The sequence below is a fragment of the Podarcis pityusensis genome (genome assembly GCF_964106645.2).
Source record: "Podarcis pityusensis genome assembly, chromosome: 9".
In the NCBI taxonomy this organism is placed as follows: domain Eukaryota; kingdom Metazoa; phylum Chordata; class Lepidosauria; order Squamata; family Lacertidae; genus Podarcis; species Podarcis pityusensis.
This window is the reverse complement of record NC_138034.1, coordinates 56,524,741-56,548,170: the sequence shown is the minus strand read 5'-3', so window position 1 is coordinate 56,548,170 and position 23,430 is coordinate 56,524,741. Positions and strand designations below refer to the sequence as shown.

Sequence of the window (23,430 nt, the reverse complement as noted above, 5' to 3'; positions counted from 1 at the left end):
TGGTAAGTCACGGACCCTACAGGCCATAAGGCAACTCTAGCAAAACATCAAACATCAATAAGTGCAAACACACCGCTCTTGAGAAGTCTTATAAACTATATAAACAATTATAGACCTGCAAGGGGAAGAGAAGACTGATGGGAGGCATGAGAGCAAATAAGGGCTATCATACAGAAGATGGAGCCAACTTGTTTGCTGTTGATCCACAGAGCTGGGCTGGAGCCCCTGGATGGAAATATCAGGAAAACAGATTTTGCTTTAACACTAGGAGAAGCTTCCTAAGCAGTAAGCTCTGATCTACTGTCTTAGGAGGTGGTGGGTGGTGCGCCCTCTCTGAATGTATTTACATAGAGGCTGGATGGACAACCATCTCTCAGGAATGCTGTGTTTGCATCCTGCACTGTAGATCCTACACTGAGCAGAGCTGGGCCCTACCAATGCTATAATTCTATGAGAATGACAATTCTGATGTTCTGGGCACTGACTCCAACATTAAAGATGTTCTCCCATCAAGGGTTTAGTGCAAAGCCTCCCATTGTCACAAAGCAGTGATAGGCTTTGCAGAACTCATGTGATACTGCTGCTTTCACTTTCTTGCTCCCAGCGGAAAAGCAAGAGAGGTGATGCTCTCAGTTTCAAGGATCAAGATGTAGCATTATCCCAGCTTAACCCCCTTTCCCAAGCAGCTAAATTGGAGTGGCATTAGAGGCTGCCTGCCTTGCCAGCTGCAGGGTAATTATACTCATCCAAGCTGCTGCTGCTGTGGTTGGGTCAGATTAAAGAAAAGTGAATGAAAAGCTCTGGGGAGGATTCAGAACTAGTCTATCTACAATACGTATAGGCCAGCCTCACCAAGTGGAGTGCATCCCTAAATATATATTTGTAATTTCCAGAGCTATGTGGCAACAGCACTTGAAGCTTCTGCATCTTAAAGAACCATTTCAGGTGGCACTTTCCCCCATCCCATATGGGTGTAAAGAATGCAAGGAGGGAGCCAGAAACTCCTTGAAATTGCTGGCTCCTGTTTATTGAGCATTTGTGCTGATTTGTTTGTACTGAGCTTATGCAGAGGTGCATCGTTTTTACTGTACATAATTTAGTGTGCCTGCCTTTTTGGGATTTCTAGCTCGCTGCACTCAATGCCCTCTCTGACTTACAGAGGAATATTACCTCCAGTACATCCTTCTCTGTCCTTTCTATAACCATATCCTAACTGGTTCTTTCTACGCCACCAGGTTTCTGTTTTGCTCGCTGTATCTGTAACTGCTATGCCCTCAAAGACCAAGCACTCCACTTCACCCATCTTGGCTCGGAGGCTTCCAGCATTACTGTAGAAAAACCTGTACGCAGTCTCACTCTTTACTTGTGTTTTGACATGTAGCCTTTGGGCCTCTCTGAATTGCTATCTTGCTCCCCACACTCACAATGCCTAGTTCTACGCAATCCAAATTTTCATCCATTTTAAGCTCCTGTCAGCTTTCCTCCCCACAATCAGTTTCAAAGCTGCTCTGCCATCTTATTTTTATTTTAAGTGCCAAAAGGTCTGGTTCATCCCTGTTCAAGTGAAGCCAACCCCTTTCTGCATAGGTCTAGCTTGCCCTAAAATATTTCCCCAGCGTCAAACAAATCTAAACCCCTCCTCCGAACACAATCATCTCACCATGCTATGGATCAGACCATGACACCAAACTGCCTCCTTGGTGAGCAGTGGAACAGGAAAGGAAGGCAGACCACCTGACTTAACAGGACAGAAGTGAGTTTTTACTTCTCCTCCATCAAGCTGAGAAGGAGGTGGCTGAGCTGCCTGCATTCGGACTTGCTTCAGAATTCAGCACTGGTTGCCCCCCCCCCCCAAAAAAAACAGTCACTGACCAAGAATCACCAGGCAGCAACACGCTGCAGAAACAGTTAATATTTTTGTTTAGTGCTGCCTGTGTCAGCATCACTGCTGATGTTCTCAGCATAGCTATGGGAATAAGGTTCTTAATTAAACACCCTCTGCGGTGCCAGCAGAGGGGAACACACCACGATTATTGGCACACACCGCATGTACTGTTGTTTTCTCCTTTCACTTCCTAACATTATAACAAGACAACCTGACTTCCAGTTAAGCTTATGCTACACACAAGTTCAATCCTTTTCCTACATGCATGTATGTACACATACATGGTCAAATGCAGATACACAGCCTGACCTGATGACTCAACTACGAACTACCATGCTGAATATTAAATTCTACGAATGACTAGGCATAAGGCAGCATGATTCTACATGAGGCACGTAGAGGCCCCATCCACACTGAGATTTGGGCCTCATCTGCACTCTACATTTAAAGCAGCATTTTATCAGCTGTGGCTTCCCACAAATAATCCTGTGAACTGCAGTTTGTTACGCGTGCTGAGAGTTGTTAGGAGCCCCCACGGAGCCATGTTTTCCCAAGTTCTAGGTGAAGAGGGACTTAAATCACTCTGGGAATTGGAGCTCTGGGACAGGAACAAGGGTCTCCGCAACTGGCAGCACCCTTAACAATCTACAGTTCCCAGGATTCTTCAGGGGGAGGCCATGTCTGTTTAAAGAGGTATGCTGCTGCTTTAAATGTATAGTGCAGATGAGACCTGATTCTCAGCTCCTTTCTACCTTTTTCAGTCATCACTGGTCTTTCCTCCTCCTTCTTCACTGTTGTTCATAATGGCTGGTTCTGCCTTAGTCTTGGCTATCACTCTGTTTAGTGATAATCATAGGATATTGGACCTGGGATGGGAATCAGCATGTATAGGAGGAGTGCTGGACCACACACGCTACAACATAACAAAACAACAAAACGGGGGAGAAAGGGTGGGCTCACCCCACTGTTTAGCTAATGCCATCCTCAAGGATTGGAGGGATAAGACTGAGCTGGCTGGCATATTTGATTGATGCTTCTAGTGAGATTAAATGCAAAGAAGGAATCATTTTAGCAGGGATGGACTTCTGACATCTGTTCAAAGCTTTCTGCAACTGTCGACCAATTTACAATAGGCAGGGAAACTACAAGTAAAGGAACTAAAACTTCTGCAAGGTACCCTATCAACTCCAACAGCTACTTCTATTTATATTTTTATTTGTAAGCTGCCTTGGCATTGATTTATAAAACAGGAAGACTACAACCTCTCATCCCACTATTTCAGTCAGAACTGTTGTTTTGTTTTTGGAAGTCGAAGGTTATTTATAGTTGTCACCATTTTAATTTTTTTTTTAGAGCAGACCAGTAATTATGCTTCATTATCATTTAATCATATGTCTGGAGAGGAAAAACCGCAGGCTAGCACTTCAAATGGAATAACCACAATATTATTTTGTTTGTGACATTATGCCATATACATTTTAACATGTTTATTATAATAATTGTTACTATTGTGCAAATTTATAGGCCGCTTCCTGGCATAAAACCGTCAAAGTGATGAAAACAGAAAAAATGGAATAAAATGTGAAAGACGGGCTCTAAAAAGAATAAAACCATCCATACAAATTCTGAAAACAGTGAAACACTTTCACCCGATATAAAATTGATCTTCCACAGTTGAATGGGTTAAAGCTTCCTAAACAAAAATGTAAACATCATCATGTTAGGTGCCTGTCTGATTTTGGCTGCTCATTTATTCCAGAAGGCTGGAGCTGCAATTCTAAAAGCCTGGTTTCTAGCGCAGTTTCTATTGTACTCTCAGGACAGCCCCATCTGAGGAGTGCAGCTGTCAGGCAGGATCCAGTGGGAAAGGGAGCACCTGAGATATTCTGGTCCCAAGCTGTTGCTTTAATTGCTAGAAGCAGGGTGTTGAAATGTGCCCAGTAGCATACTGGCAACCAGTGCAGCTCCTTCTGCACAGGTGTTATATGGTGTCAATGGGGGTATCCCAGTCCACATTGTAGCTGCTACAATCTGCCCCAGCTGCAGCTTCCAGGTTAAGTCTAAGGCACTGTTTCTCAAACTTGGGTCTCCAACTTCTGTTGAACTATAACTCCCACCATCATTCCTGACCGCTGGTCCTGCAGGCTAGGGATGATGGGAATTGTAGTCCAACAACAGCTGGAGGCCCCAGTTTGAGAAACACTGGCTCAAGGGAAGCCCCACGTAGAGTGTGTTGCAGTAGTCTAGTCTTGAGGTCAAGGTTCAAGAATGCAGAGTCTAAGAAAGCCATGCCAATTTGTGCCATTAAAGAGTGGATGAGCAACGGCAAATTGTTGTTGGTTTTTTAAAAAAGAAAGCTGAGTTTGAAAACATAGTACAGTAGTGTTGCTCCAAAACTGAAAGCACTAAACAAACTGCTAACATATGAGGCTAGCCAATTAAAAATATTTTCCAGCTGCAAATGATTAACAAATTTATTACCACAAAGGTGGTTGTTGTTGTTTTAAAAGGCAAAGCCATGACTGGCTGAACACTTGCTTCCTATTAACCTGGTTGCTAATGGAATCAGTACATGATGCACCACACATTACATTAGCAAAAAAGCTCATTAAAATAATAAAACCAAATGGCATTAAAATGCAATTCATGCCAGTACCAAGAGAGGGCAGTATTAATTCCTTCACTATGCAGAGTTTAGTCACCTGGAATAACTATTCTTCCAGGTGGAAACTCTCAAAACGGGAAAAATATGGAGAACACAACTTCAGAAAACACAACAAAGAATCCCGTGACACTTTGAAGACTAACAATGTATTGCAGCATAAGCTTTCATTTTATCAGAAGAATGAGATGTTATCCTTAGCGAGAAGGCACGTGGGTATAAAGCAAAAAAAAAGAAAAAGAAAAAAAGGGGGGTCCAAATGGCAATGAAATAAAAAAAACCAAAAACACTATCTGATAATCCTTGGCAAAGATTAAAATAAAGAGATCACTCATGACAGCTGTAACTGATGATAACAGAGCCATCAAAGTTTTGCTACGCTGATTATTTTAGAGAACTTGCACAACACGAATTTTTAAAAATGCTTAAGGAGTAAAGCTACTGTAAAATGGCCATTTATCAGAACACTGAATGAAGGAGCAGGAAAATGAAACAAACTGACATGTGAAGTGGTTCTTAGCAGTGTTTGACTTATGGGTAAATGCATACCCTCAGTGGCAGAACAGCTGCTTTGCTTGCAGAAGGTCCCAGATTCAACTGCTGGCATCTCCTTGTGGAGCTGGGAGAGAATTCTGTCTGAAATCCTAGAGAGCCACTGACAGTTAATGCGGGCAGTACTAATCTATCTGGGTGAAGGTCTGACTCAGCATCAGATGGCTTCCTATGTTCCTAACTTTTATAAGAAGAAGAGTTTGGATTTGATATCCCGCTTTATCACTACCTGAAGGAGTCTCAAAGCGGCTAACAATCTCCTTTCTCTTCCTCCCCCACAATGAACCCTCTGTGAGGTGAGTGGGGCTGAGAGACTTCAGAAGTGTGACTAGCCCATGGTCACCCAGCAGCTGCATGTGGAGGAGTGGAGACGCGAACCCGGTTCCCCAGATTATGAGATTACTGCTCTTAACCACTACGCCACACTGGCTCTCGTGTGGGACAGCAAACCACCTTCTGAAAGCCTCTGCAGTGAAGAAAATCCATATTACAAAAATTACTTTTAACTTCTTTTTGTAAATATGCAACAGCCCTAGGGTAAAAAAAGAAAAACAGCTCATTGGGCTGTTTAAATATTATTTCACTATTGCACAGCACCTGAACTATAGAAAAGGTCTAATCATTTCTACTCAACCTGCATGTGGCACCCCCCTTAGGGATCAGAACAAAGAGGAACTCCTGGGGATTGCCTTTTAACTCTGTAGATTCTGCCCCTTGGGCTTCTGGTTCCCCAGATAATATTGCAACAAGTTGAAAACAGAGACATTTTTTCACCTCATCCTTCTTGTAAGAAACACAACCAAGTGCCACCATGTGCTCCTCACTTGAATTTCCCAGTAGCTAGCCAAAGACAACAAACAGAATTTACAATAACAGCTGAGATTAGTTGGATGTCCAGAAGAGAGTGAAAGGGAAGTGTCATTTTCTTCTTCTTCAGATTGTTTGAGCTTAATTAAGTTTGTTCATGCCAAAGAAGCCAGCCTCCCATGAGCAGGTTGTACAGATTCAACAAAGCATATTAGTATTTGTAACTCGGGGTGCCTGTCCATACGTCATCTCTTGAGCCATGAGTGCCCCAACAGCAGTTTAATAAAGTCAACAGAAATGAAGCTGAACAAATACTTCCTTCTGTGCATGTTTGCTAAAAGAGAAACACAGCAAGTCTTTCAAGCAAAGTGAGCAACTCAACAAACATTTTTTACTGGCCTGTTGGCCATTTGTAACCTAAAAAGAACTAGCCAATCAAGCTTTGCAATGCTTTCTCACTTTTTCATGAAAGCAGCAAATACTTACCGCGGCTATTAGGTAGTGGCTAAGGACAATGTCAAAAGAACAATGGTTGTTCTGCTTCTCCCAGACACAATAAGCTTAGGTAGAAGCAGCATGCTTCTGCTTCCTTAATCAGGGCTTGCTACTAACCAGGATTTGAACCTAGGTTGGAACTGAGTCCTTTTCAAGTGTCCCAGCTTCTCCATCACATAAACTGGTGTTCCCAGGATGGGTGAAGGCACCAGACTCTACTCCACCATTTGCATGCCTGCAACGGAGAAGTGCATGCACATGTGCACACTGTGGATGTGCAAACAAACACATGTGCAGTAGGAGCATCCCACTCCCTGCCTCAAGTCAGAAGACTTGAAAAAGGCTTTGGTTAAGAACTTTGTGTAGGAGGGCAGAGAATCACATGCTACAGTGGTCTGCACCAGCTCAATGACTCAAGCCAAACAGGATAGGACTACCAGAGGCATGCATGATTTTGTTTTGTTTTTCCCCTGCCCAGTACGACCCCTGATGCACCTGAGAAGATTTAAAGTGCTATTCTAGTTACATCCTGGTTCATCTCCAACAGACAATGCAGGCAAATGTTTAAAGATGTTTATATTTCTCAGTGTTAATGCAGCCAAGAGCTTGGCAATTCTGATTATGTCTACTCGTGTCCTACTGGATCCAGTGGGGCTTATTCCTAGGTAACCAGGGTTAGGATTACAGCTTTATTCTTAGAATCAAAGAATTGTAGAGCTGGAAGGCACCCCGAGGGTCATATAGTCCAACACCCTGCAATGCAGGAACCTCAACATTCGGTCCCTCATCCCATCTGAAACCATACTGGACCCTGCTTAGCTTTGAAAATGTGCTAGCAGTTTCATTGCTGCACCACTAGGATGATAAAAAGCAACTCTTTCCCATACAGGAGACTGAACCTGGGCCACCAGGGTGAAAACCAGGAATCCTAACTGATAGCACAATTCCCCAAAAAATTCTCCGTTCCAAAATGATGTCTACTAAACCATTTGACATTTTATAACCTTTTGAAATTTTATACCCTTAACAAATAAGTAACATCTCATGTCTACAAATGTCTTGGGCATTTGGTTCAAATATAATACTACTGAAGTAGCCAATTGTCTTATTTTCCAGACTAATTTTTTTGAGATGCACATGGAAAAAAGCAGTGTACAGAAGGCAAAGCAGTGGGTTTTTTAAAATATAAAAATGCCATACCTGCTGCCAACTAGGCATAATTAAAACATGATTTTTTTTCACCTGCTCAAAAGAGAAAGATGAAGGCATATTTGCAGAGAACAATTGCTATGAAGTAACAGCTATTTTAGACTTATTTTGCAGAGTTGCTTGTTACAGGTGACATACAGTACGTAGAAAGTGAGTCATTACAGTCCATGGTTGCTAAGAAATGGCATAGTCACAGCCCACTTATAGTAGAGAAGTCTGCCAAACAAAGTGCTACACTAGAGAATTGCCCAAAGATGCATAGATGGAATACCTGTCGTCTTGTGGCTACACTGAAATGCACCATGCATTCTGATGAGACTATACAATTAAACAAATGAATAAGCAAAATCTTTATTTGACATGAAGTTTCAAAAACAAGACCAATGGAACCCAAAACTTGTGGAAGTTTTCCATTGGTTTTCTAACACCATGCTCAGGCCAAAGGGAAAAAAACTACTTGCACAGTTGTGCAGGTAACATGCACAGGAATGTGCACACTGTTCTAAGGAATGGAAATAAAATTATGGCCAACACAACAAGCACACACTTGACTTTGAAGATCCTTCTGACCACCATACTTGGCTGACATACTTGTTGCAAAAGGATTGAACCCAAGTCCACAGCATCTCCGGATGTAGCAGGGAAAGGCTCCCAATCTTAAACCTTGCCAGTCCATGTGAACAGGATTAAAGCAGATAGGCCAGTCATCTAACTCATTATAAGGCACTATCCTATATTCCTGCCATACACAAAACTAAAGTTCCTTGGAGTGCAAGCGTCTCATCCAGACCAACGAAGTGAGTATAATAATTATTAAAGGGGGCAGGGGACGGTTACACTAATAAATTATGGAACAAGACCTTCCGCAAGCTGCAATTGGTATTAATAAAAAGTGTGGCCTTCCCCAAACAGGTAGCCTACTAGTGCTTTGTACTGCAACATTAATTAGCCCCTGAAAGCACAGCCGGTGGCCAGAGGTAGTGGGAGTTGTAGATCAACAACATCTGGAACGAACCAGGTTGGGCTGCCAAAGACTGATCTAGTCACTCAGTTCTTTACTAAGGCCTGTACCTAAAGCTCTGGTGGTTATTCTAATGCATGCTTTCTTCTTACACCAAGTGTAATAAATTTATACAAAAATGTGTGTGTGTGTGTGTGTGTGTGTGTGTGTGTGTGTATGAGTTTACATGCACACGTGCATAAAGAAATTAAAGCTTGGGTCCAAAGAAGAGCAAACAGAATCCGACTTAGGAAATGTAAAATTCCCTGCAGTCTCCTGTGATTCCACCAGTGCTGATTCACAGAGTCAGGGGGCCCACCTGAATATTCTTCAGTGTGGAACAGAATCTGAAATCAGGGACCCCCTTTAGTGAACAGAAACGTCTTTCTGTTCGTGCTAGGACACCACTGGAGCCAAGCGAATGTAGATTACGTAGCCTTACATTATCTCCTGTTTTTCACATCAATTGTTTTGACTACGGTTATTAATAACATTTTTTAAAACCCAGGGAAACAGCCAGGCTCAACCAAAATCCCTTTAAGTGTAGACTAGCACATGCAGGATTACATCTGGAAAAGCTGATTACAACTTCCTGACCTCCATCAGTGGAATTTGCTTTTGAACTTAGTGTCCCACCCAAGTTTGTTCCATAAGCTTCCAAGCAGTGTGTTGACAGATTTTGCTTTTATTAGATATTGAACAAAGAACAACTACACTCCATTGAAAAGCCATTATAGGAACAATTAATTCAGCAGAAAGCATCGCTGGAAACACTGAACAACAGATCCCTCCCCAAAAGTACCATGCTGTAATGGAAAATGCCACTGTTCTGTTAAGGTTTAGGTGAATATACAAGTACTGAATAGAAGAACATAGGAGCCTCCTGCAATAGCCCATCTAGCGCAACATCATCTAGCCAACCATAGACAGACGGGAAGCCTGCAAGCAGGACCTGAGCACAACGGCACTCTCCCCATTTATGATTCCTAGCAATTGATATTCAGAGACATACTGCTTTCAATCTTCTCCTGCATGCGATGACAGGCTCTGGTGGATTGAGAGGATGAGACCAATAGTGGGTCCAATGGTCAAAAATGAGGTCACTGCAAGTGTTGTAGAGGGAAATGAGGGGCAGATAGGGCTCGTCAATCTGGGAAGTTAGCCCATCTAGGAGAAGAAGCACTCTGATCCTAAACTTTGCAGCTATACTCATTTGTGAGAAAGGTGAACCCAGAGGAAAAACCCATACCTGCTGCCTTGTGGGGCATCTTCAGAAGAAGAAAAGGCTAAGGAGTAAACCCTAAACAAATCCAGAATGGAGTCCCTAATACTGTTGGATTGCACCTTGTATGCTTCCTTCTGGCAACTCCTGCAGCCAAGCTGGTACCAAATGTATTGCTCTGCTTTCCTTTGGACCACATCAGTGAAGCCGAGGAGGGGCGGGTCTTGTCATTTGGGCAGCCCAGGACCTCCATACACATTGCTGAGGCTTGCTCCCTGGGGAGGTCACTTTGGTGCTGCTAACATTTGGCTTCACCCCCGGAGGCACACTCCACTGGCTCTTGAGAGACACAGATGCCAACTGCCTTCAATAGTAAAGGTAGAGCATGGTCATCCTGGCCAATAGCCAATGATAGCGTTATTCAAAATCTTCTTTATAAGTCACCCAAGTTGGTGCCCCTCACTACTTATTGTGGTAGTGAGTTCCACAGTTTAACTACACGCTGTGTGAAGAAACATTGTTTTTGAAGGTATTTTACTTATTGTTGTACGTGATGGTATTTTTGCTAAAATGTACAGTGGTACCTCGCAAGACGAATGCCTCGCAAGATGAAAAACTCGCAAGACGAAAGAGTTTTTCGTTTTTTGAGTTGCTTCGCAAGACGAATTTCCCTATGGGCTTGCTTCGCAAGACGAAAACATCTTGCAAGTTTGTTTCCTTTTGGATTTTCAACGCATTCCTATGGGAAACCGTGCTTCGCAAGACGAAGAATTCGCAAGATGAAAAAACTCGCAGAACGAATTAATTTCGTCTTGCGAGGCACCACTGTACACTGCTCTAGACAGCAGCTTAAAAAGCAGAGACATCACCTTGCCGACAAAGGTCCGTATAGTTAAAGCTATGGTTTTCCCAGTAGTGATGTATGGAAGTGAGAGCTGCGCCATAAAGAAGGCTGATCGCCAAAGAATTGATGCTTTTGAATCATGGTGCTGGAGGAAACTCTTCAGAGTCCCATGGACTGCAAGAAGACCAAACCTATCCATTCTGAAGGAAATCAGCCCTGAGTGCTCACTGGAAGAACAGATCCTGAAGCTGAGGCTCCAATACTTTGGCCACCTCATGAGCAGAGAAGACTCCCTGGAAAAGACCCTGATGTTGGGAAAGATGGAGGGCACAAGGAGAAGGGGACGACAGAGGACAATAATGTTGGACAGTGTTCTTGAAGCTACCAACATGAGTTTGACCAAGCTGCGGGAGGCAGTGGAAGACAGGGGTGAATGGCATGCTCTGCTCCATGGGGTCACGAAGAGTCGGACACGACTAAATGACTAAACAGCAACAACAACACTGCTCTAGGCTCCTTTTGAAGGAACAGAAGTATATGAACTCTAAAATTAAATAAAAGATTTCCTAGGGTTTTCCCTTTGGGGTCATTTAATCACATCCTGGGAATTTCCTTCAAGGGGTCTGCCTCAGGGCAGAGAATATTTGCCTCCTTATTAAATCCTGGCTGCACTTGAAGAGCTTCACACAGCAGGGTTTTGTCCCACCCTCCCACCCCCTTTAAGACTCTGGAAAGCCTTCCTATAAAAGCTCGTGTCCTAAGTAGGAGTTATTGTAGGATTTGATAACAAAATTGCTCTCCCACGAGAAATTGTCCTCTTCAGCAACAATCCATATTTAAATACCGCACATCTTCCAGAGCAGCACACCAACCTCTTTGGTTAAGCTGGGAAAGAAATTCCCTTGCTTTCTCCTACTCACAGGCATGCCAGAAGAAGAAGGGGTGGGGGTGGGGGGAGAATCAAAGCTTCATCCCACAGAGCCATATGTACTGGACTCTGCAACTTCAAATGAATTTCTTTCAACCTCTCCGAGAAAAAATAGCCTAAAGCACTTTGAAACGTCCCCAAAACAATCCTCCTTAACAGCACTGAAGCCCAGCTCTTTTGCGATTTGCCAAATGCAAGGGGGGTGCCCCCCTTCCTTTTCTTTTCCTTTTTGGTACAGAATAACCACAGTGCTGTGACATTCAAGCCGTGTTACAATCGTTACCTGTAGCTTAATACAAGTGTTCTATGCACATTTACTTTGTATTTGAAAAGAAACAGTTTCCTGGCTCCTGATGTTTCAGGCACCATGGTGGCTCCATTTAAAAGCTAAATGTTTGACATTTTACAGCTCAGAAAAGGTTTGGGAAAATGTAAGCTAATTACACAGGTCCAACTGTACCTAGTTAAACTCCCACTGAGCATTCCAGGAGTGTGTGGGCAGTTCTGTGTAGGTAGGAGTAAAGTTGTTGCTGATTTCACCACGGCACAGCACGAGCTATGCAACCTTCTTATGACTTAGCTGTTCAACCATTTTATTTGAATATCTCAATCAGCAATGAGGAAACAACTTGGAAAGACAACAGAATAATGCTTCCAGGCTACAAAAGAACACAAAACTCCTACCCCTGTACAGCATCTTTACAAAATAAATGAAAGAAGCACATTTTTGCCTCTGAGTCACGTTTCATAGCTACGTGAACACGGCAACTTTCTTTGCAATTTCCTCCATGGGTCTTATTTCCTTACTGTATTATACTTGTGATCACCTCCTCTCCGATACAAGGCAACCAAGGTCTTTGGGTTGCTATGCTGATTAAGTGACTTTAGCTTCCATTCTTGTTTTCCATGTACAAGGACTATCTGTAGCTTCATTTCTCAGCACACAGTGGGTGTCTCATGACCAAGCCCATGGGTCGGCAAACTAAGGGCCGCGGGCTGGATCAGGCCCAATTGCCTTCTGGATCCGGCCCGCGGATGGTCCGGGGATTGCTGCATGGATCACCAACATGCACGTTCTTTCCCTCTCCCTCCCTCTCCCTTACACAGCAGCGGTGGCTGCGCCTCCTCCCTCCCTCCTCCTGGTGTCTCCTCGTCCTGCCTAGAGGAGGAAGGGGGCTGGGTTTTGCTGGTGCCAGCAGCAGCAGTGCTTGAGCAGCCACCATTTTAAGCAGCTCCTCTCCAGAGCCCTTTTGCATGCTGCTCATCGTCCCGCCGCCAGCCCCTGCTGCTCGTAAGACACAGGTATACCAGGAAAAAAGCACACTAAGAACTCTGGCCAATATAAGTTTCAATAGTGGGAGTGGTCCTGCACACCAAGAACTCTGGCCAATATAAGTTTCAATAGTGGGAGTGGTCCCACTTCTGGAAAACGCACAGAAAAGTGAATACATCAGTAGGGACCAGTCCCACTATTGAAACTTATATTGGCCAGAGTTCTTGATAAGCAGCCACTGGGGCTCATGGTGCTCTTGCATCACTTTTTTCCTTCAAAATATAGTCTGGTCCCCCACAAGGTCTGAGGGACAGTGGATAGGCCCCCTACTGAAAAAGTTTGCTGACCCCTGACCAAGACTGTCCAGCTGGGCAACACATTCTACTGGGGGAGACCTTGCACACAAACTTTCATATTTCTACCTATAAGCAAAATAAGTCACCACTTGCTTCCTGCCGCCCCCTGGCCCCCCACAATCAGAACACAGATAAGGCCCATTGATTCAAGGCACAAGAAAGGAGATTCTGACTAAACATCAGGGAGAAATTTCTGACTGTAAGAACTGTTCTGCAGTGGAACAGACTCCTTTGGAAGGTGGTAGACTCTCCTCCCTTGGAGGTTTTAAGCAGAGGTTGTATTGCCATCTGCCAGGGACACTTCAGTGAGATTCCTGCATCGCAGGGGGTTGGAATAGATGATCCTTCCAACTCTACGATTCTATGATTCTAAGACAATGTGAAATTTATTGAAAGGCTCGGCATCTCAGGGTCAGCAATGTCTCAAGTACGAAGAGCAAGAGCTCAACATGCATGATGGCTTCTATAAGCATAAGGAATAGTCAGTGTACAATAGGGAACTGCCGGGCTTAGTTCACTGCTTTTGCTAGAATCATACCCTACATTTGCCTTTGATTTAGACTGAATCCATCACCAATCTGAGGAAGCTCAAAAATTATTTTTGCAACTCTGACCCAGTTCATATCCATTCATTCTAGGGGAGGAGGGAAACATGAGACACTAATGAGAACATTATCCCATAGCCTAACCTTACAGGATCTTCATTCCACAAGGTCTAACCAATTACCATGTTAGCAAGAGAAGGAAGGAAAGTATTCCGCAACCACGGTTACAGAACATTATGTATGAGGAATGGCAACCACTCAATTTTCTCTATTATCATAAAATGCTGTAATAAGCAAATCCCAGTGACTTTTTGTTCCAGTTCTGTATCCTCCCCCACCCCCCGGCCACCCTCAATCCATTGATCCTAACACACTTAACAACTAGAAGAGCAACCTGAACTGAAAATTGGGACAAAAGGTTTAAGGAGTAAGCGCCAATAAAACCTGCAGCAGATTCATAATAATAACTTCTAAGATGTTCAGTACTTAGTACTGTTCTACTTTCCATGGGGGGTTGGGTGGGAATGAATTGTATACATACATACATACATACATACATACAGCCCCCTCAAAAATCTTTGAAATACTTGAGCAAAGGCTTAACTTAGTCAACTCCTTCCCAATGGTCGTGATTCAGCAATTAGAGCTGTTCAGAATCATTTACTGGTAATATCTTATATAGGTAAATAACCAAGACTGAAACTAGGAAAAATATGTCACCACCTATCCAAACCCATGTCAAATCCCTACAAAGCAAAAAGGAGGTGAGATTATGTGTACCATGGGCAGGGGGCAAGGAGCTTGAACCTATGCTTTTCTCACCAAAATTACTTTCAGCTCTTTTCCTTCCACTGAAGTTCCTTCTAAACCAAAGTGTTCCAAATCTCAACACATTGATTGCATGTTTCCTCTCAGTGGGACTTTCCTCCAAGTTAGGTTTCATCTTCCAATTCTAATCAATCAATTGATCTGTCAATTTCTATATGTAACAATAATCAGTTCAATCATCCTGCTAAGCTTGTTATTTTCAAAATCACTGATTAGTAAGATTTGTTGAATGCATTGCCATTCCTTTCTGAGTAAACATGCATAAAATTGCAGCACTCCAATAATTTATCTGTCAATTTCTACATGTAATAACTATCATGCTAGGTAATAACCTTAGCATCTTAAACAATATAATAATAGATTGCTTTAGCATATGTAAACAAGGAGGCATTGCACCATAGGAATCTAGCTCTTTTTCTAAAAAGGATTTACTCATTACATTTCTATTTGTGAAAAATATTATTTTGGTCTAAGTCTCATCAACTCACCCTTCCCTTTTTTTTGCACACGGGAAAGGAGAAGGTAATCTCTTTAAAATCATGTTTTATCCAAATCCACTTCATGGTACTGGGACAAGTTTTGACCACGTGCAGGAATGAGGCACAAGGAAGAAACTATTGAAGGACAGAAAGCCAAGATATACCCTACCTGAAAAATATGAGAATAAGGATGAGATAAATTCTATCTTGCACCTAATTTCACAGCTGTATTGTGGATAACAAGAAGCCAATATCACACAAGATTAATAATGTAAACAGCATGGGCAGAAAATGGAACTAGCTGTATCAACTCACAATAAAACTATGTATTTTAAGTTTTTCCTATTGTGGTCAAGAGCTGAAATGATCAAAATCAAATTCTTCCTGTCACTGTTACCCAGCATCTAAACCCAACTACTTTATCAAGGTGCTTTAATCATTCGCTTTAGTGCAATGCAACCATATTTCATAGGAACATAATAGGCTGACCTGTTATGCCAATCAGACCAAAGGTCCATCTACCACAGTATTGTCAACATTCCTGAAAGTGGCTTTCCAGGGTCTCAGGCAGAGGTCTTTGTCAGCCCCACCTGTAGATACCCAAGACCCCTTCATTGTTATGGATGTTTTAGTTGAGATTCCTACATTGCAGGGGGCTGGACTCAATGACCCACAGGGTCCATTCCAACTCTACAATTCTATGATTCTATGTCCTCTACTACTGAGCTTATGCCCCTTCACCATTCATTAGTCCATTAGAAATCAACATATACTGGAAATAGTGAAGGAGCACACTGTAGCACTGCTGGTTTGACATGCCTTCAGAGAATGCAAACCTCAGCTGTTAAAGCAGCTGCTAAACCTATCAATTTGCAGATCAGTTACACACAAGCAGCACAACGTAACTTGGGTTTCCCAAGCATACTGTCCCAGTAGGCTTCTACTCCTTTTTCTCATGCCCAGTCTCAGCCTATGAATTCCTTTAGCTAGCTGTTCTTCAGCACCTTGCATCTTCTGCTCAAAAGGTGGGGATTCAAGTCACGTATTGACTTTCCAGCAAGGATAAAGTTAAATGCATAAGATGGTACTCAACTAAGTTTCACTCATAGAGCCACTGAAATAGATGGACCTAACTTTGTCGTGTTCATTTATTTCAGGGGTAGGCAACCTAAGGCCCGGGGGGCGGATGCGGCCCAATCGCCTTCTCAGTCCAGCCTGCGGACGGTCCAGGAATCAGACTGTTTTTACATGAGTAGAATGTGTCCTTTTATTTAAAATGCATCTCTGGGTTATTTGTGGGGCCTGCCTGGTGTTTTTACATGAGTAGAATGTGTGCTTTTATTTAAAATGCATCTCTGGGTTATTTGCGGGGCATAGGAATTTGTTCATTTTCCCACCACCACCAAAAAAAATATAGTCCAGCCCACCACATGGTCTGAGGGATGGTGGACCGGCCCATGGCTGAAAAAGGTTGCTGACCCCTGATTTATTTCTACTCTGAGTAAAACTTAATTGAATACAATCCATTCATTCCAGTAAATGCAGGATAGGTTATAACCCGGTATTGTCATCTGGGCAGCCCAGGACCTCCATACACACTGCCCAGGCCTGCACCCCAGAGAGGTCACTTTTGTGCTGCTAACGCAGCAAAGCAACACAGGAGGCAGTAGTTACAAGTTACCAGTGTCAGCAGCCATAACACGCACTGTGTCTTTACCTTCAGAGGCACACTCTATTGTCTCTCGAGACAGACCGATGCCAACAACAAAATTCCACATTCAATTCCAACTAGGAGGAAGTCGTCCCCCCTCCCTCAAAGGCTCCTAAACACCAGTGACACTTCCAGGTGGGTCTGAATATATAGTATGATCCAGACAGGGATGCCCTTAACTCTGTGGCCTGCATGAAACCAGAAGAGTTCTGCAAAACATTCAAAGTGCATCAGCTCCCTCAAGAGTAATATTGAGCCAGAGAAAAACCAATGCTGATGGACATTTACTAACCTCATTCTTGAATCTCTACTGGCCTGCCACAGTCTAGAAAAAGCAGTAATGTGGGGAAAATCCTGGGATTTTTTTCCCCTATGCTTAATTTGCATGTGCTAACTTGCACTGGAAAAAATTGATGCCCTAAAGTGATCTAATCCAGCATGCTTTATTTTACTTGTATTTAGGAAACAAAGCTAAAAACAAAGCTCCACCTATGCCACTGTTCCAGATCAGTTTGTCCACTCAAGTTAATTATTTCTACCTTGTTTTATTTCCAGGATCTGGATGACCTCTATAGCAAGGATTTCTAAAACTGTATCTCTCTAATGTCGTGGGTGTGGATCTCAATTCGTATCACCTTGCCACCTATAGCTGGTTATCTCATGTTATGACTGTTATCTCATGACTTGTGCTAATAAATCTTATTAGAAAGATTTGCATGAAGATGGAAGTTGAGACTGTCCAATGATAGAAATTTCAATCCGGAATGGAGCTAAACTTCTTGAAGACCTCTGTCAGTTTCTATTTCTCAGGTCCAATACAAAAAGCCAATACAAAAAGTGATGGGTTGTCATCACTTCAGCATTGTCCCTACCCTTTTCTGCTTCATCGGCTGATGGCTAATATGAGGTCAAACTCTAGTCCCATGATTTTTCAACTGCACATAAATTTGGAGATATAGATAAGCAGCACCCATAATTCTCTCTGTAATTTGTGGGTTGGGTTTCACAGCAGCACAGGAAAGTTTGGAAATATCACAGTGGCCAGCAGTTTTCCTCTGGTACACAACCTATTCTGATTACAGGCTTCTTGTGGACTTTTCTTTTGGCACCTCAAATTTAAGACCATGTCTAGAAGTCTACTGAAAGAAGAAGCAAGCATCCAGACTTCTCAGGTTCAAAATATGGGAGAAAAGGTGAGGTGAGTTTGCAAAATAAAGAAGAATTCTGCTAGTAGGATGGCCAATTATGCATCATCAAAAATGAGGAAACACATAAAAGAGAGATAATTTAAAAGCAAAAAAAAGAGCCAATGGCAACAGCACTCTGATCACCCAGCAACTGGTACTCAGAGGCATACTGGCTTTGAGAGTAGAGGTAGTTTTGCATTTTTAAACATATAGGCTAATTTAGTATAGGTGCAAATTTAGACATAATTACTATAATTTAAATAGAGCTACAATATATCTCATCATAATGACTTGAACCAGGTAAACTCTGTGCCTGCTAAGTCTGCTATCCAGGTGCAATTGTTGATAGGCAGCTTCAAAGCCCAATCCTTTACAAATGCCTACAGATTTGCATGACCCTACAGCAGGCTTCCTCACCCTTGGCCCTGCAGATGTTCTGGCCTACAACTCCCATGATCCCCAGCTAGCAGAACCAGTGGTGAGGGATTATGGGAACTGTAGTCTCAAAATGTCTGAGGGCTGAGGTTGAGGAAGCCTGGTTTTCAGATTCACACAGCACTGCTTCCCAGGGCACTTGAGGCTCCAGTTTCAAACTGCTCAGCGGCACATGGCTGCCAGGCCTTGGCTTGGCTTTAAAAAATGGAAGACCAAAAACCATTCAGAGACCTTATTAAAGGGACACGGGTGGCGCTGTGGGTTAAACCACAGAGCCTAGGGCTTGCCATTCAGAAGGTCGGTGGTTCGAATCCCTGTGATGGGGTGAGCTCCCGTTGCTCAGTCCCTGCTCCTCCCTAGCAGTTTGAAAGCGCGTCAAAGTGCAAGTAGATAAATGGCAAGAAGGTAAACGGCATTTCTGTGCGCTGCTCTGGTTCGCTAGAAGCGGCTTAGTCATGCTGGCCACATGACCCGGAAGCTGTACGCCAGCTCCCTCGGCCAATAAAGCGAGATGAGCGCCGCAACCCCAGAGTTGGTCACGACTGAACCTAATGGTCAGGGGTCCCTTTGCCCTTTATGCCCCATGCACCTGCACATGAAAAGTTTTTCACAGCATCCATTTTACCAGACATGCAAACAAAGCCCTGTGCAGGGAAAAGTTAAGGCATGTGGTCTATATCCAAGGCACCTAAAAAGACTATGATGTCAATGCTTTGTTTTTGCTCACAAGATGAAAAGTTTTATAAGTCAACAGCAAGCTTCTGCAAATGAAGATTCCTAGCCGGCGGGGGCGGGGGGTAGGGAGGCAGTACTCTCCTCCTTATGCCTGCTTTCCCTAAAAAAATAATGCTACTCTTTTTAATATGCAGTACATATCATTACAGTGAATGCTAGATGCCAGTTTTCACAGCCTGTGCTTTGACTTATACTAATCACAGCTCCAAGAGCCCCCCCCCCCTCTTCTGTATCATCCTTTTTGGGGAGAAATACAATATTATTGATTTGTTTTGTGGAAGAGGGTCCCTTCCAGTAAGACATGACCATAATGCACCTCTAGTAACACATTCCTCTGCAGTATGTGTGTGGGTGGAGCTGTAATATTAGCATTTGTGGGAACATACTCCTTTGAATTAAGCTTAGGTTGCTTTCCTTCCAGCAAAAAAGAAGGGTGTACTGGAAGATTTTAAATGCATGAAAAAGCCCACACACAAGAAAGGTCTATGAATGCTAATTGCTGTACCGAGAAAGTTAAGAACATTTATATTTGGGATATATGAAATGCAACAGAAAGGGTTCATATTTTCTTGGCGCTGGGGAAATTTGCTCATGCAGCAAATAGGATTACTGTAGCTCTTGAGCTGAATTATTGGACGAAAACTCCAAAGTGCCTATGGCCTCCTAAGGTAGCTTACAGACTGTATGCCCATGTCTTTCGGAGGGGAAAGGACAAGGGGTATACTTTATTCTATCAGCTGTGAAAGAAGGCTATCACTAAATTCAATTGCATCAAATAAAACAGTAATGTATATGTATGTGCATATGATACAACAACCTGTCTTGTCCAAGCTTCAATCGCCACACACAACTGTTTACACTGGGGGTGCCTAATGATTTCTGAAAGCAAGTGAGGTGTAAGATGTTGGAACACTGGTCTAGTGGTCTAGATTCAAATTCCTGCTCAGCCACACTAGCTTCCTGGGCCAGTCACTAATACTCATTCTAACCTACCTCCCAGGGTTGTTAGGAAGATGAGGGAGGATGGGCTGGGCTACGTAGGCTGGGCTCAACTTCTCAAGGAGAAGGGAGACCTGCTGCTGCTGCTGCTTCCACCACTACCCCAATTGTTTGAGGTGGTTATTGTTCTTCCCCACCACTGGAGGAGGAGGAGGCTACATGGGCACTATGGACATTCAACTACAATTTATGACTGCAACCAAGGGAAGGGATGGGTTAAGGCTGGGAGGTGAAAGATGAGAAAGCATGTGTGAATCAGAGGGTAGATTTGGGCTTAGTGTGGGAGTGCAAAGTTACTTCATTTAAATTGGAGAGAAGGGAGTCAGGGAAAGAAGATAGTCAGATGTACCTGAATTTCTCTGCTTCCAAGATATAATTGTATAAGGAATTACCGGGGCGGGGGGGAGATAAGAAAGGAGTAGTGTTAGAACAGTATTTCCTAACCATCCAGACATTTTGGAATATAACTCCCATCAGCCCCAGCCAAACCTTGCTTTCCCCCCTCCTTTTAAAAGATTATTAGTTGATTAATCTGCTTTTCATGTGCTTGATTAAATTTAGATCAATTTTCACATTATGAAAACCTTAGTACTATCTAAGGCAGCATGAGAGAACTTTTAAACAGGCCATCTTTAATATTTTCTTTTTCATTCCCTAACACATTACAACACCAGAACCATTAAAAAAGAAAAACACCCAATGCTTCCTTAAGTCTCATCCTTTCTCCTTAACATTTTCATTCACTGATTGACATTAGTCTTCGTTAATCAAGAAAAAATTGTCATCTGCCAACTAATACTCCCAGTCCTAAAATAAATGTAAACCTAGAACTAAATGGATCCTAACAAAACATGAATAGTGACAAAAATGATGCTTGCATCAAAATGAGGATGTTTAAAGGGCCAGTGTAAGAATTTTGGCAGTTCCGCAAAGAGATTTTGTGTAAGATTATATTGGGCTTTAAACTAAAGCACACAATGTGAGATCATTAACCAAAACAGCATCACCTTTGAAGTAAAAACATAACTTCACACGTGTCTCTGTTCTCATTTTGAGTAAAAACGAAATGGATGCATCTACCTCACAAGGAGAACACAAAACACAATTTCCGCTATCCTGGAAACTGTGGGTCCAATTTAATTGTTTTTATTTTATGAAATGAAAACAAGACTCCACGTACAGCTGCCAGCTTGTGTTTACTCAGCACCCAAGAGCCACCCATCACCCGCAAGGTATTGCACTATTAATTCTTAAGGGACTCTTTAGGCAAGAAAGGTGACAAACATTTTTCTTCTCCTTTTTCTTTTTTGCTACCCTGATTACAGCATCGAATATGAAGGGGAGCAGTGCTAGATGCAAAATATTTCTTGACTGAGAAAAACAAATGATTCTTGGTCAGCAGAGAATCTGTGACCCTGAAGGTGTTACAGTGAAACCTCGGAAGTCGAACACCTATAAACTCGAACGTTTCAGCTCCTGAAAGATTGGAAACTGGAAGAGATTGTTCCGGTTTCCAAATGATTTTCGGAAGCTGAACATCCGGCGCAACTTCTGCGGCTTCCGATTGGCTGCAGGACGCTCCTGCAGCAAATGGGAAGCCGTGCCTTCCCATTGGGAATTGGACTCACACAAGATCAGGTTCCACCATCCCCATCCCCATTTTAGGCCATCCACCATCCCCATTTTAGGCAGCTAAGAAATCATGCCTCTGGAACTTCCCCACCTTACCCCAATTTACATCATAACTATTTCCATAAAAGCAAGAAGCACTCATAGGTTTAAAATCTCATCCCCACCATAACAGTGCTTCTCTTTTAGTGATGTTGACTTGGGTACAAAACACCTGCTCACTGCCAACAAATGGTTCCTATGAAGCACACAATAAATATATCTCTTTCCCCTGCCCTGCAGCCAATATTCGATGCCTCAGATTCTCGACAGGTTAGAGCAGTGTTTCCCAAACTTGGACCTCCAGCTGTTTTTGGACTACAACTCCCATCATCCCTAGCTAGCAGGACCTGTGATTGGGGATGATGGGAACTGAAGTCCAGAAACACCTGGCGATCCAAGTTTGGGAAACAATGCGTTAGAGGAAGAAATGAAAATGAAATATTAAAAATCGCTGACCCTGATTTAAATACAAAACAACTCTGAGCATGTGGAGTTTTACTCAGCATCATCATTGCAACAGAAATAAATGGAGTCTGTGAGCCTACTGCCCCAATGCACAACCCATTTAATTGAGAATTAGCACCATGATGTTGCAGAAAAGGATGGTTTCCTTAATTTTCACTTCTTTATTTATTTCATAAAATTTACATGTCGCTTGATTGTTAAAAAGAAAAAGAAAAAACGACCCTCAAAGCGGTTTACAAAATGATAAGACTAAATTGAGAAAAAATCCCAACCATACTTTAAAACATGCAAAAGTTAAAATACTAAAACAGATTTAAATGACCTCAACTTTCTAATCATCTGGGTAAAAAGGTAAAGGTAAAGGTACCCCTGCCCGTACGGGCCAGTTGTGTCCGACTCTAGGGTTGTGCGCCCATCTCACTTAAGAGGCCGGGGGCCAGCGCTGTCCGGAGACACTTCCGGGTCACGTGGCCAGCGTGACGAAGCTGCTCTGGTGAGTCAGCGCAGCACACAGAATGCCGTTTACCTTCCCGCTATAAAGCGGTACCTATTTATCTACTTGCACTTAGGGGTGCTTTCGAACTGCTAGGTGGGCAGGAGCTGGGACCGAGCAACGGGAGCTCACCCTGCAGCGGGGATTCGAACCGCCGACCATGTGATCGGCAAGCCCTAGGCGCTGAGGTTTTACCCACAGCACCACCCGCGTCCCGAAACATCTGGGTAGGCTTGTCTAAACAATAAATTTGTTTTTGTTTTTTTCAAGGTGCTGAAAAGAGTACAGTGAAAGTGCCTGCTTGATCTCAACAGGTAAAGGTAAAGGGACCCCTGACCATTAGGTCTAGCCGTGGCCGACTCTGGGGTTGCAGCGCTCATCTCGCCTTATTGGCCGAAGGAGTCTGTGTACAGTTTCCGGGTCATGTGGGCAGCATGACTAAGCCGCTTCTGGCGAACCAGAGCAGCGCACAGAAACGCCCTTTACCTTCCCATCGGAGTGGTACCTATTTATCTACTTGCACTTTGATGTGCTTTCAAACTGCTAGGTTGGCAGGAGCAGGGACTGAGCAACCACCGACCTTCTGATTGGCAAGTCCTAGGCTCTGTGGTTTAACCCACAGCGCCACCCGCTCAATAGGTGGGGAGTT

General features: G+C 43.2%; 1 protein-coding gene across 4 annotated transcripts in view; it reads right to left on the bottom strand.

Moving 5' to 3' along the window:
* The window catches only part of PPP3CA (protein phosphatase 3 catalytic subunit alpha), a 182,757-nt gene that overhangs the window by 98,153 nt on the left and 61,174 nt on the right, over positions 1-23,430 (bottom strand). The window lies entirely within an intron of this gene.